Source organism: Panthera onca, chromosome A1, assembly GCF_046562875.1.
Source record: "Panthera onca isolate mPanOnc1 chromosome A1, mPanOnc1 haplotype 2, whole genome shotgun sequence".
Classification (NCBI taxonomy): Eukaryota; Metazoa; Chordata; class Mammalia; order Carnivora; family Felidae; genus Panthera; species Panthera onca.
In genome coordinates, this window is record NC_138339.1 from 157,019,304 (window position 1) to 157,025,634 (window position 6,331).

The 6,331-nt window shown below is 39.9% G+C and overlaps 1 protein-coding gene across 1 annotated transcript in view; it reads left to right on the forward strand.

Moving 5' to 3' along the window:
- LOC132676182 (uncharacterized) overlaps positions 1–6,003 on the forward strand; it is a 55,075-nt gene extending 49,072 nt beyond the window's left edge. Inside the window, exons 6-7 of the transcript XR_013557748.2 lie at positions 184–220; positions 5,958–6,003. The gene's annotated coding sequence lies outside the window, so the exon portion shown is untranslated. The remainder of the gene's footprint in view (positions 1–183; positions 221–5,957) is intronic.
- Positions 6,004–6,331: the final 328 nt, after the last annotated feature.

Genomic DNA, 6,331 nt, shown 5'->3' on the forward strand with positions numbered 1-6,331 from the left:
TACAGGAGAAAGTAAGATTTCTTAGTGCTTTAAGCCTACCAATAGTAAAATAACCATTCAGTGTAGTGTGGTTTCCAGGTGTGGTCCCAAAGCAATACTTTTTGACAAATCATAAGCCGTACACTTGTAATTTCCTCTATTTTTCGATTGTTGATTTAACATGTATTTTGCTTTCTTCTTTAGGAGCAGATAAGAATGCTGAGGAAGACTCTATATCCAGGTAGGATTTTTATGGATTTGTAAAAATTACATTTGTTGGGGCACCTGGGGGCTCAGTCGGTTAAGGGTGTGACTCTTGATTTCAACTCAGGTTTGTGAGTTCAAGCCCCACGTCGGGTTTTACACTGACAGCCTACTTGGGATATCATTCCCTCCTTCTGTGTGCACTCACTCTCAAAGTATAAAGGAATGAAATGAAATGAAACAGAAAATTAGGAAAGGAAAGGAAAGGAAAGGAAAGGAAAGGAAAGGAAAGGAAAGGACTGAAAATTACGTGTTTCCTACGGGAACGCAGAGAAAAAAAGCAGTTGTTGAGTGTTCTACCCTGGACTACACACTATATCCTATGCATAACATCTGTTATGTTATACAGTCATTGCATAGATTTGCAAAGTATCTGTGTTATTGTAGCCTACTTTTTATTACATTGGCAACTGTGGTTCAGGGAGGTTGATTACTCAACCCATGATTCCATAGTTACTGAGTAACTGAGGGGTTTGCCCGTCAGCTGGTGTAGCTTCCACATCCATTCTCTGGTTCCTCAGCAGCACTGAGATGAAGATACAGATCCTAGGGCAGATCAACTCAGAATGTCAAAGGTAATGGTGTTGGAACTCTAATTTAGGGTTTTCTCAAGAACCCAGGTTAGTCCAAGCATTTGGCCTTATATATTTGACCAGTAGTGCTAACAAAAGTAATTAGTGCAGTGGTAACAAATCCCTTGTTTTTACCATCCGAGATTTTAGGGTGGATGTCAGCTATGGCCATGGTGTCACGGCTTTTACATAATAAGCAAGATCAAGTCAGGCATATCCTTAGATGTCGTAATATCTCCTCTTCTTGAGACAAATGAGTTTTCTGTAAGGGAAGGATATCTACTTGTAGACCATGTTACGTTAATTAAATTCAGCCTCTATTTCGAGGATATTGCTGTATAATTCTCTGTTGCCTAAGTTCCCAGGCTGGTTTCCCTTTGGGCTAGTACGCTTAACCAGTTCTAGGAAGCTTTTTCTTTTTTTGGAGATTTTTTCCCCCATGATTTTTCTATACTGTGTTTTTGCCTTTTTACTTTCTTCCCTGGTTTTCTTGGTATTTTTTTCCATTAATTTTTCCTATTGTGCCAGCTAAGGACTCTCTATTTTTCCAGAGGCCAAATCAAAAGCACTTAGAATCTCAAGATTTAGTGAACCTCAGAGATTAATTCATCACAATACCCTCTGGTACTTCAACATATGTTTAACCTCCTTGCCCAATGGTTGTTTCCATGGAGAATTTGAAACTCAAAAGAGATTGAAGTGACCTAGTTTGATATGATAAGTGAACAGAAATGAGATTTAAATTTGGGTTCTTTTCTTTTTTTCTTTACTTCCTTTCTTTCTTTGTTTTTTGTCTTCATCTTGCAGGCAAATGTTTTAATAATAGAAAGCTGGGAAGTGGGTCTAATGAATACAATGACGGAGGGTAAGAATCGAATTAGCAGAGGAGACCGGGTTTCAATAAGAACAACACTGAGTTGGATAGGACTAAGAGTTTTAGAAAAGATGTCAGAATATGGGGGTTTATGCCAAGTGAGATAAAGGTGAATGACAGGAATGAAGGACCTAGGATTAGGGGAGTTGTTTAGAATAGCATATTCAAATAGAGAGTTCAAGAGTGTCCTCACCAGGTTTCTGCTTTTGTGTGTGTTGGTTTCATTGAAGGTGCGAGTATACCTCAGATTTTCTGATGAGAGAGATTAAAAATCACTTAAGCTGCTGGGAAGAGTCTGTTTACAGCAAATAGAAATATGATATCCCCTACTTCCACCCCAACTGAGGGAGGATGGCTTAGATCCTCTGAAGGAATTGCGGGTGGGGGGTGGAGATTCTGAACTACAGAGATTTATGGCCCAAGGCAAGCTTTCTCCTCACTCACCTCTTTTCCTAAATCCATGATGCCCTTCCCATGTACCTGTAGGGCTGGGCAGGGGTAGGACTGACTTGTCATATCAGTAAGGGAGCTTCATCTGGATCGGTGATAACATGCCTATGTTGAGGTGACTGTGTGGATGACTGACACTCCCAATTATCTTGTTCTCCAGGAGCAGGACATGGCTCCTACCCTCGGTCATTTGAGCCCATCCTTGTTGTAGGAGTCTGTGCCTTCATAGACTAAAGATTGAAAGGTTGGGGAATGCCACAGAACCGTGCCAAAGAGTGATGTAGGAGTGGGAGCTCATAGGGAAGAAAATATTCAGGCAGCGTATAAAGAAATAGAGGCACAACTACCAGGACCATTTGGATCGCAGTCTCTCTCCTTGGGTAGCTGAATGCCCCTGAAGGCTTGGAAGGTCTTGCCAGTTATTATGGACCTAAATAAGGCAAGACCAGTGTAGGAACAAAGTTGTCCTTGGGAACTTTTAATCTTTTAATCTCTAGTTAGTACTACCACTCATAACATAGAAACCTTAACTTGGATATATTTACTTAAATGGAGGTCTACCTGACACACAATGTAATATGTGATGCAACAACTCTGGATGTTCCATCATGCTCGCCATAAGGGTAGCTCCCATCTGTTAATGTATGATGCTATTACGATACCACTGACTAGCTTCCCTATGCTGTACCTTTGAGCCTTGTGATTTATTCATTCTATAACTCGAACCATGAACTTCCCTCTCCCCTTCACCCATTTTGTCCATCCCCCCACCTCCCCTCCCTTCTGGCAAGAGTCAAATCTCTGCATTTATGGGTCTGTTTCTGCTTTTGCTCAGTTCGTTTGTTCCCCTTTTTAGATTATACATGAAATGAAGCCATATAGGATTTGTCTTTCTCTGTCTGACTTATTTCACTTAGCCTCCTACCGTCTAGGTATATCCATGATGTTTCAGATGGCACGATCTCATTCTGTTTTATAGCGGCGTAGTATTCCATTGTGTGTTTGTGTGTGTGTGTGTGTGTGTGTGTGTGTGTGTGTGTGTGGTCTGTTCATGTGTTGGTGGACACTTGGGTTGCTTCCATATCTTGCCTATTGTAAATAATGCTATAATAAAGATAGGGGTGCATATATCTTTTCAAATTAGTATTTCCATTTCCCTTGGGTAAATAAATACCCAGTATTGGAATTACTGGATCCTATGGTATTTGTATTTTTAATTTGTTGAGGCCCTTCCTTACTGGCTTTCATTGTGGCGATACCAATTTACATCCCATGACCGGTGCACATGGGTTTTTTTTTCCACATCCTGAGCAACCCTTGTTGTTTCCTGTGTGTTGAAACAGAGCCATTGTGACAGATGTGAGGTGAGAAGTCATTCTGGTAACGTTTATAGATATAATTTTCAACCATTTCAGAGAATTCCCTGCCTGTCACACTTGGTTATGGAAACTCAGACTGGGTCTTTCCTGGAGATTTCACAGGTTAGGAGAGGTGGAGGCAAAATAGAGAAGTTAAAGTTTTTTTTTCAATATATGAAGTTTGTTGTCATATTGGTTTCCATCCAACACGCAGTGCTCATCCCAAAAGGTACACTTCTCAATACTCACCACCCACCCTCCCTTCCCTTCCACCCCCATCGACGCTCAGTTTGTTCTCAGTTTTTAAGAGTCTCTTATGAGTTGGCTATCTTCCACTCTAACCTCTTTTTTTTTTCCTTCCCCTTCCCCATGGGTTTCTGTTAAGTTTCTCAGGATCCACATAAGAGTGAAACCGTATGTTATCTGTCTTTCTCTGTATGGTTATTTCACTTAGCATAACACTCTCCAGTTCCATCCATGTTGCTACAAAGGGCCATATTTCATTCTTTCTCATTTCCACATAGTACTCCATTGTGTATATAAAGCACAATTTCTTTAACAGGGTCCAAATGTTTAAAGACCTATACTCTGAAAACCATAAAACACTTATGAAAGAAATTGAAGGTGACGGAAAGAGAAAGACATACAATGCTCATAGATGGGAAAAATACATATTTTTAAAGTGTCTACACTACCCAAAGCTATCTACAGGTGTCATGCAAGCCCTGTCAACATAACAACGGCATTTGCCACAGAGGTAGACAAACAATCCTAAACGTTGTATAGAACCACAAAAGACCTTGAATGGCCAAAGAATTTTGAAAAAGAGGAAACCTGGAGGTATCGCAATCTCAGCTTTCAAGTTTTATTTCAAAGCTGTAGTAATCCAAACAGTATGGTGGGTACTGGTGTAAAAAATAGCCACATAGCTCAATGGAATAGAACCAATAAGCCAGAATTAAATCCACCACTGTATGGTCAGCTCATCTACCACAAACAGGAAAGACTATCCAGTGAGGAAAAGGCAGTCTCTTCACCAAATGGTGTTGGGAAAACCGGACAAGCCACATGCCAAAGCATGAACCTGGACCAATTTCTGTACCATACACACAAATAAACTCAAAATGAATTAAATACCTAAGTGTGAGACCTGAAACCATAAAAAATCCTTGAAGAGAGCACAGGCCGTCATTTCTCTGACTTTGGCTGTAGCAACAATAACTTTTACTAGTTATGTCTCCTGAGCCAAGGAAAATAAAGCAAGAATAAACTATGGGGACTACATGAACCCACAAAGCTTTTGCACAGTGAAGGAAACCGTCAAAATTAAAAGGCAAGCTCTGGGATAGGAGAACATATTTGCAAATGTTTTGCAAATCCAGTAAAGTGTTAGTATCCACAATATATAAAAAATTGATACAAGTCAACATCCCCCCCTCCAAAAAAGCCCAGTTCAAAATGAGCAGAAGACATAACCAGACATTTTTCCAAAGACAACATACAGATGGTCAACAGACACATGAAAAGATGCTCCCCAAAACTACAACGAGATACCATGTCACACCTGTCAGAATGGTTACACTCCAAGACACAAGAAGCAAGTGTTTGCGAGGATGTGGAGACAAAGGAAACCTCTTGCACTGTTGGTGGAAATGCAAATACGTGCAGCCCCTGTGGAAAACAGTATGGAGGTTCCTCAAAAAATTAAAAACAGAACTCTCCTATGATCCAGTAATTGCACTACTGGATACTACCCAAAAGAATACAAAAACACGAATTGCATGGGACACACGCACCCCTGTGTTTACTGCAGCATTATTTCCAATAGCCAGCACAAGTGTCCATTGACAAATGAGTGAACAAAGTTGTCCTGTATGTATGTATGTGTGTGTGTATGCGTAATCCATACACACACACACACACACACACACACACACACACACTGGAATATTCCTGAGCCATGAATCAATGAAATCTTGCCATTTGCAATCACCTGGATGGAACCCGAGAGTAGTATGGTAAGCAAATTCAGGGAAAGAGAAATACCATATGATTTTACTCATGTAGCACTTAAGAAACAACAATTGATCAGAGGGAGAAAAAAAAGGGAGAGACAAACCAAGAAATAGGCTCTTAACTGCAGAGAACAAACAGATGGTTCCCAGAGAGGAGGTGAGTGGTGGGAGTGGTGAAAGAGGTGATGGGGATGAAGGAGTTCACTTGTCATGATGAGCACGGGGTGAGTATGTAGTTGGTGAATCACTATATTAATAAACTAAAATAACCCTGGATGTTACTATTACTGGAATTAAAATAAAACTTAATGAAAAAGCCAGAGGCCACCTTTAATTATACCAAGAAATTTTGTTTAATAAACAGATAGCTGAACTTTCACTTAATTTTTGAAATTTTGTTTTTAAATAAATGAACATGTTTTTGCTGTATATTTTTGCTCTAAAGGCTTTCAGACAAACCTGGTCCTGATGATTCATGGTCTACATCAGCTAGCCAAGACTTAGATTTTGGTACCAAGGTAAAGTACCCTCCTGTGAAACTCACTTTCCTGCTCTGAATTGAGTTTTCTCCCTTATTTACTCTGAAAATTTAAGAGGAGACTGTGTATCATCATTTTATGTGTGTCATGGAAAGTTAGCAAGAACAAACCATTTTACAGATACATGACGCGTTGAATGTTTTGTTTTGTTTTGTTGTACCTTGGTAAATCCTACAGGTGGAGGCTGATAAAAGAATGGGCTGGAAAATATATAATGACCGTCAAATTATATTGGGAAATGCTTTCCCATAATGGAGGAAATATGACATTTGGTTAAGGA